The sequence below is a fragment of the Garra rufa genome, chromosome 6, assembly GCF_049309525.1.
Source record: "Garra rufa chromosome 6, GarRuf1.0, whole genome shotgun sequence".
Classification (NCBI taxonomy): domain Eukaryota; kingdom Metazoa; phylum Chordata; class Actinopteri; order Cypriniformes; family Cyprinidae; genus Garra; species Garra rufa.
This window is the reverse complement of record NC_133366.1, coordinates 49,721,443-49,729,799: the sequence shown is the minus strand read 5'-3', so window position 1 is coordinate 49,729,799 and position 8,357 is coordinate 49,721,443. Positions and strand designations below refer to the sequence as shown.

General features: G+C 34.1%; 1 long non-coding RNA gene across 1 annotated transcript; it reads right to left on the bottom strand.

Annotated features, from left to right (window-relative positions):
* Positions 1-2,796: 2,796 nt before the first annotated feature.
* LOC141337479 (uncharacterized) lies at positions 2,797-5,132 on the bottom strand. Its single transcript, XR_012355759.1, has 3 exons — positions 4,394-5,132; positions 4,083-4,225; positions 2,797-3,190 (listed from the first exon to the last, which is right to left on the bottom strand). It is a non-coding gene; the product is annotated as an uncharacterized lncRNA (long non-coding RNA).
* Positions 5,133-8,357: the final 3,225 nt, after the last annotated feature.

Below are 8,357 nucleotides of genomic sequence, written 5' to 3'. Positions count from 1 at the left end.
ATATATATATATATATATATATATATATATATATATATATATATATATATATATATATATACACACACACACATATAATTAAGAAATAAATGTAAAATATATTTATAGTTATATATAATATAAATATGAGTATACATATATGTGTAAATATTTCATAAATATATAAATGTACGTTTGTGCATTTTTATATACAGTTGATATCAGAAGTTTACATACACCTTGCAGAATCTGCAAAATGTTAATTATTTTACTAAAATAAGAGGGATCATACAAAATGGACCATTACTTTTTATTTAGTACTGACCCTGAAGATATTTCACATAAAATATGTTTACATATAGTCCACAAGAGAAAATAATAGTTGAATTTATAGAAATTACCCTGTTCAAAAGTTTACATACGCTTGATACATAATAATGTGTTGTTACCTGCATGATCCACATCTGTTTTTTTTTTGTTTGTTTTTTTGTTTTTTTGTTTTGTTATAATTGGTTATTGAGTCCCTTGTTTGTCCTGAACAGGTAAACTGCCCACTGTTCTTCAGAAAAATCCTTCAGGTGCCACAAATTCTTTGGTTTTTCAGCATTTTTGTGTATTTGAACATTTTCAAAAAAAATTTCAACAAAAAAAAAAAAGGATCAGTCAGGTAACAAAGCATTAAGAATAAAGTGTATGTAAACTTATGAACAGGGTTATTTTTTTTAAATTTAACTTATTTTCTTGTATTTTATGCGAACTTTTATGTGAAATATCTTATTCAGGTCAGTATTCATTAAAAAAATTACATGCATTTTGTATGATCCCTCTTATTTTAGTAACTTTTTTGTGTGCGTGTGTCTAAAATAAGTTTCAATTTATAGGACTGTTGATATGAATAACTTTAAGTGGTTCACATGACTCTTCTATGCTCTTAGCATGTGACATTGAAGCCATTTCCACATCCTGTATCTTATCTAATCTATAACCATAAATATAATAACCAGCCTTGAATTGGTTCTTACAATATAAGCCACAAACGTATTGCCCAACTGCCTCTATAGATCCTGTTTGACCAAGCATTCAAGCCCTGCAGTCATGAGATTACGCCTGCATCACCACGAGGGAATTCTGGGAAGGGATTGGCTATTCATTCTTGATATTTACCACAAACAGGGGGCTGTGTGTATTGTATGACACATCTAAGTCTTCTCGCACAGATATAGAAGCATCAGAAAGCCATCCAGAGTGCTGGAGAGGACAGAGTGCAGAAACTGAAGCCAAGGCATTAGACTGCCAGGCCCAGAGGAGCCGTCATTTACCAGCATTACTGATCACATCCAGGGCTTCCATTAGCCCATCTGGCAGAAGATCAGCTAGCTGATCCAGCTCACTGAATTAAGAGGTTGGATCATGGAGGTAGATCCAGTGGTGGATGAACTTCTGGTAACCACTTGCTAAAGGTCAATCTAAGGAAGGCTGATCAAAGTATTCAGCTTCAGCTTTTGTTCGGTATGGGTTTCGGAAAGGAAGAAAATGAAGTGACTGTAAAGTCTCTGTTGCCTGATTAGTTTGAACACTAAAAGGTGAAAAAGAGTGAGGGAAATATCTTTAGCAAAAGTCAATTTAGCAACATTCAGCATAGAATTTACACAAATAATATATGCAAAACACATTTATATGAAGGTTACTTTGGAAATGTAACAGGTTACAGATTATAAGTTACACTACTAAAAATGTAGTATGTAGTGAACTTTAGTTACTTTAATAAAGTAAAAACAAACAAGCAAGCCTTTAGATTTAAATAGATTTAAACAGATTTAGAAATAATGCAAAAGTAACGTAACTTCCATACTTTCCATAAAAAGTAACTAAGTAACATAATTAGCTATTTTTTTTAGGGAGTAACGCAATATTGTGTAATGCATTACTTTGTTGAAGTAACTTTTCCCAACACTGTTTGTAATCGTTAACATTTGTATAAGTTGCTCTAATTTAATTACACATTTTTTTCTTAGTAACTAAAATAGATTAGAGTTAAATTTATTTTGTAATTAAATTACATCACAGAGTTACATTTAACTAACTAGTTCATCAAAACCTAAAAACGTTACAAATTGCCATGAGATTGTGTTGCAAACTCACAAGAAAAACGCTCACTTTAGCCACCAAATAGCAACAATCTGTCACCTATTGAAAACATCATCATTGGAGTAAATGTTAAAATGACCAAATCGTCACCTTAGAATTATAAGGTTCTATCTGCATTCTGAGCACACTGTAAAAAATTTACTGTAAAATTTACAGCAAGTTACTGGCAACTTTGGTTGCCAGCAATACTGTAAATTTTTACAAGTGCACTGTAAATGATTAACTACAGTTTTACTGTAAAATTTACAGCAAGTTACTGGCAACTTTGGTTGCCAGCAATACTGTAAATTTTTACAAGTGCACTGTAAATGATTAACTACAGTTTTACTGTTAAAATACAGCAATTTTCTGTATATATATACTAGCAACGATATATACATTATTTAAAGCTGCTACTGTGAAATTGCAGCAATAGTTTGCAATTTTACAAGTGTACTGGAAATCATTAAATAACGTTTCACTGTAAAAATATTGTACTACTTTAATTTGTATATTCTTTATTTGCAGTATTTATTTTCCAGATTGCTGAATAATAATGACTAGCAATTTAAACAATTTATTAACTGCATAAGCTTTAAACAATATTTAACTGCATAAAGTGTTGTATAGTATGAAACTCAGTGCACCTATTATTTAATAAAAACAAAAATAATAATAATTTGACACATCTTAATCTTGATAAACAGGTCCAATTTTATTTAAAAAATCTCTTATTTATTAACTCTCAAATTTGCATGAAAGAAATGTCATAGAACAGTGTATTCAGTATTATTCTGAATTCCAAAATAAATTGGGCATGAAAATATTTACTTGAAACATATTACGCTGCTAAATATTAAGGTTAACCAATATTTAGCCAAAGTTGAAACCAACATCAAGTTAACCAACATGGTTATAATTAAATGGTTCGAAATACCATAAAGACAGTGATGAATTTTCACAACTTCATGGACAGTCCAACATGGCCAAACAACAAGCCCTCAAGTGAGTCCAAAAAAACTTCTGATCGAAAAAGGAGAACAGTTCAGATCCAGATGCTGTTCCAGCCCAGGATGCAGAGTGGCTAAAAAAATATATAAAAGAACAAAAAGGGCAATACATTAGATATTTTACAAAACAATGATACAGTCAGACAAAGACAGAGGGATGACAGATACAGTCAAAGGCAGAGAGAGTGATGATTGTTACAGTTAGATCAGTATGATATTAAACAGTAAAACACTAAAATTGTGAAAAATATTACAATTTTTACAAGTTATTACAAGTTTTATATTTTACTATACTTTCAAATATAATTTATTTCTGAGATGCAAAGCTGAATGTTCAGCATCATTACACCAGTGTTGCATGATCTTTCAGAGATCATTCTCATTTATTATCAATATCCTGATTTATTGTCAATGTTATTGTCAATGTTGTCAGTGTATGTTTTGGAGCCTGTGATACTTTTTCAGGATTCTTTGATGAATAAGTTTCAAAGAACAGCAGTTATTTAAAATATACATTTTATCTAAAAATATAAATCTTTACAATCAATTTCAATGTAACATACTATATATAAGTATAATATAAGATTCCTGAAAAAAGTATCACAGGTTAATAAAAATATTAAACAGCACAATTGCTTCTAACATTGATAATAAATCAGCATATACAATAATTTCTAAAGGATCACTAAAGGACATTGGAGTAATTAGAAGACTAGTGTATTGATGCTGAAAATTCAGAAATAAATTACATTTTTAAGTATATTAAAATGGATAAAACATTTTAATAATATTTCACAACATTATAGTTTTTTCTGTATTTTTTATCAATTAAATGCAGCCTTTATGAGCAGAAGATACTTATTTCAAAACATAAAACCTACTGATCACAAACTTTTGAACGCTAGTGTAGATAAAGGATAAAATAACATAATAAAAGGAAAAAGATCTTGGTGTATGTGTACTTACATGTCAGTAATTCTGCTGAAAATCCTTCGCATTGCAAAGAAAACTGGTAACTTGGGTTCACTTCTGCTGGTTTCTTCTGTGTTCTGTCGTTTTAGATGGGTCTTTTCCTTTCAACTTCTTTGTTTTTCTCTCAGGATAAATATCTACAAAACAGTCAGGAAGCAGACAATATGTAATTCACATTAGTTTTAGCTTTTGTACATCTGAATTATTCTCCCTAAAAAAACTCTCTCTACTTGAGTTGAGAAACATATTCTATCATATCTACATGTAAAATGCAGGTACTCAGATTGTTAGAATGCAACTATTACCTTTGTATGAACTCCAAAACTCCGTCTGTCTCCTCTTGATAACGTTAGTCCAGAATATGTAATATGCTGCGAACAGGCCAGACAGGACAATGGGCTGGATTAAGGCATTCTTCAAATCAAAGTTAGCAAAAAGCATTAACGTTACATTCAAACAATAAGCGAATAAGCAAGTTATCAAAGGTGCTAGTACATCTCACTGCTTACGTTAACCACTTTAACAGCACCGTTCAGAGTTTACGTGACACACATCCTCCGTGAGCGGCTGACCGCGAATCGCGAGCCCTAAATACGCGTTTTATTTCGGTGCCCGTGTTAACAGATGGCTGCCTGTGCAAATTTGTTGTACATCATAAAATAATCACGAGAAAGTGTGCTGATCAGCACGACGTCGCCGTGAATCACATCTTTTGCCAATGAAGCTTGTAATTCTTAACGTAGGAACCCAGAGATGTTACGCCTATAGCCGATATAAGGCAGGGGAATGTGTGTGTAATCCTTCCGCGACTGCAGTGCCGAATCCCCGCACAAGTCTCTCTCGTGCTCCGCGGACGGAGGATTCGTTAATCTGCGGTTACCGCGAATGTTTATGACACCTTATATTCTTTAATATTCTAATACAGTTACAAATTATGAAAAATAAAACAGAAATAAGACACTTACTTACCACAGTTATGAATCGTTCTTCTTGCTGCTCCCAAATGTCGACCGTTAAAGATAATCCCGCCTCTTTAGATTTGAAATTTACCAGAATGCATTGCGGTTTACAGCAATATGCTGTATTGGCTGTATTATAAGAAATACAACCCGCTGCTGTAAAATATTGCTGTAATTTTTACAGCAATTTGTTACAGTGCACTTTTGAGATACTGAGCTTCACTTTTTTTGCGTTCCATAGACTTCTGTATAAAGAACCATTTTTGTTTTCTAAAAAAAGGCCTCTAAATGTACACAGCTTACAAAAGAAACATCAAATAATGTAAATAAGTTGTCACAGAATAAGAATATGTGAATAACTCAATTTTGACAAAAATGTCAGATAGAACCTTATAATTCTAAGGTGACGAAATGTCATTAAAGATAAAGATATTTATTTGTAAAGCTCAAAAAATCAAATGTGATTTAAAGAAAAGATGCATCAAGCACATGTGGAGGCTAAGCCAAAAAGTGAAATCAAATCCTCATCCTCATGAATTGCAGAGCAGTCTGCTTGTCATATGGTGCATGGATAACAGGCCCTGTAAGAGATGGGATGAGTCAGCATGGGGGAAAACGGAAGCTGTACTTTGAAGTTTTCATCCTTCCTTTCGGACTAGTTACCCGAACTGACACGGGCTAGTTTGACTCAACTGCACAGAGGGACATATTTTGATGAAATTGAATTACACAGGAAGACTTTGCAGTCATATTTTTACATTACAGGTGTCATAGAATGGAAAACTGTATTTACCTTGGCATAGTTGAATAACAACAGTTCTCAAAACACCATTGTTTCCTTCTGCTTATATAAATCTGGTGTTTGCAAAAGACCACTGAAAAAGAGGCCAATTCCAACATAACACAGACTATTACGCAATAGCCGTGACCATTAAAAGCTATGCCCCCAACATTTGCATAGCCAAATCATCAGAAGTTCTGCAGGTAGGCTATTGTGAAAAAACAAAACAAAAAAACAAAAAAACAAAGTGAGGACAATAGCGAAAATGGCAGATCACAGGAATAAATGTTATGTTCCAGGTTGTGCAGGAGATGTTAAGTGCAGGGATGGGTTGGTGTCTGTACTCAGAAAGGCAAGGAAAACAAATAAGGTGTTCTAATAAAATAAGGCGAGCCACCGAAGGGACATAGTTAGCTTAATGCTAGCGGTAGCCTGTTACTTTGCAGTACATACGATTACCACATAAATGGAGAGATGGCTGCGCGGACGATGGTGAATTATTTACAGATCCTGAGCATCATAACAAGCATCTAAACTTGTAAAATATGTGGTAAGTTCTGCCGCTGTAGTATAACGTTACACAGAGCACGTGCAATCACATAAGTGGAAGTAAAATTATTGTGCATTCGAAAACGGCAGTTTCAATGACTCGCAAAATAGCGGCTCAAACTCCGTGATTAAATATGTATTTTCCTCCATGTGCGAGCTACTGAAATGAGCCGCTCTGTGAAACAGCCAATCAGAGCAGAGCTCATCATTATTATTCATGAACCTTCCAAATAAGGTAATAACAGACCGTTTCATTCTAGGGACAAATCCTAGGGGTGTAAATGGACTTGTAAAACCATTTCGGGAGAATTTTTGCCTTTTCCAATGCCATATACCTTCAATGTAGATGTCAGAGAACAATTAAAACATTGCATCAATGCATTATATGGCCCTTGACTGTAAAGGTTTTTCTCATGCTAAATGTGGTAAATTATTAATTTAGAGGAAATATTAGTGATATTTTATTAATGAGAGTATTTCAATTGAGTTTAAAAATCATTTCAGAATGTGCCTCTCTAAAGACTTCTCAGCATCACATATGGTTTTCTTCTAATGACATATTTGAACCTGGACCACAAAACCAGTTATAAGGGTCAATGTATACACCATATGAATACATGAATAAATAAGCTAGGATAGGACAATATTTGGCCGAGATATAACTATTTGCAAATCTGGAATCTGAGGGTGCAAAACAATCAAAATATTGAGAAAATTGCCAAATTAAGTTCTTAGCGATGCATATTACTAATCAAAAATTAAGTTTTGATACATTTATGGTAGGAAATTTATGAAATGTCTTAATGGAATATGATCTTTGTTTAATATCCTAATGATTTTTGGCATAAAAGAAAAATTGATAATTTTCACCCATACAATGCGTTTTTGGCTATTGCTAGAAATACACTTGTGCTACTTAAGACTGGTTTTGTGGTCCAGGATCACTTATATAGTCATATATAGTCATTTTTGAACAATATATATTGCATGTCAAATGTTGCATGCTGAAGTGACTATTTGCCTCATATTGTTTGCACTTTGTAGTGTTCAAACTAATTATGCAATAGGAGACTTTTATGGTCACTTCATTTCTCAGAGCCTATCGTTTCATTTTCTTAATCTTCTTAAAATGAAATCCCAAATGACATAGAACAACAACGTGCAAACAAGAGTTTATCCTGTCTTCTACTTGGGGTTTGACAATAAGGCTGTGCGACTGCTCTTTTCTGGCAGTCTGTGCACAGCCCCGCAACCGCTGGACCAGAGCTATCAGACTTGCACTCTAATTCCCGGGCTCTGGCCAGTAGTCTGTCAAGCTCTGGCAACCTCAAATTTGCCTGGCAAAGACATTCAAACAAATGTTTCGAGATAAAGCTGATCCTTTCACCATGTGACTGAGCACGCTAACAATGCTAACAACAACACCACAGTGTCCGTCGAGAAGCAGCAGCCTTTAACTCGCCAATAGCGTCATACATAACACATTATTCATAGGCGATCAGTCACTTCAAAAAGTTGACGCTCAGACAAACAAGTTCTCTCATGCCGGCTAACTTGGAAAAGATTATGACAGCACTTCAAAAGGCTGATTGTTCAGGGTTGCGTCTGGCAGGATGTGTTTTGGGAACGCCGGGCAGGTGTCCCATTGTAACGGCGGGATTATTGCAATCGTGAGGTAATCCTCTCATTTGGACCGCAGGGAACGCAGCTGTATGGGTGTCAGAGCACCTCAGAAAATTCAGGAAAATCAGGGTGTTTATGCCTAATGTGGAGGAAGCTCAAAACTTCACACACTGCATAGGACGCTTCTGCATTTTCCTTGCATTAGTTCTCATTACAGATTCTTCTCTAAAATGTGTGATTTTGATCACACCTCTGCGGATTATCAAATCTAATTACACAGTTGATAAAATGATTGCAGCATTAGGTAGAAATCCATCTGGGTTACAGTGCAATGCTGCAGTTCTTTATTAATGTGTA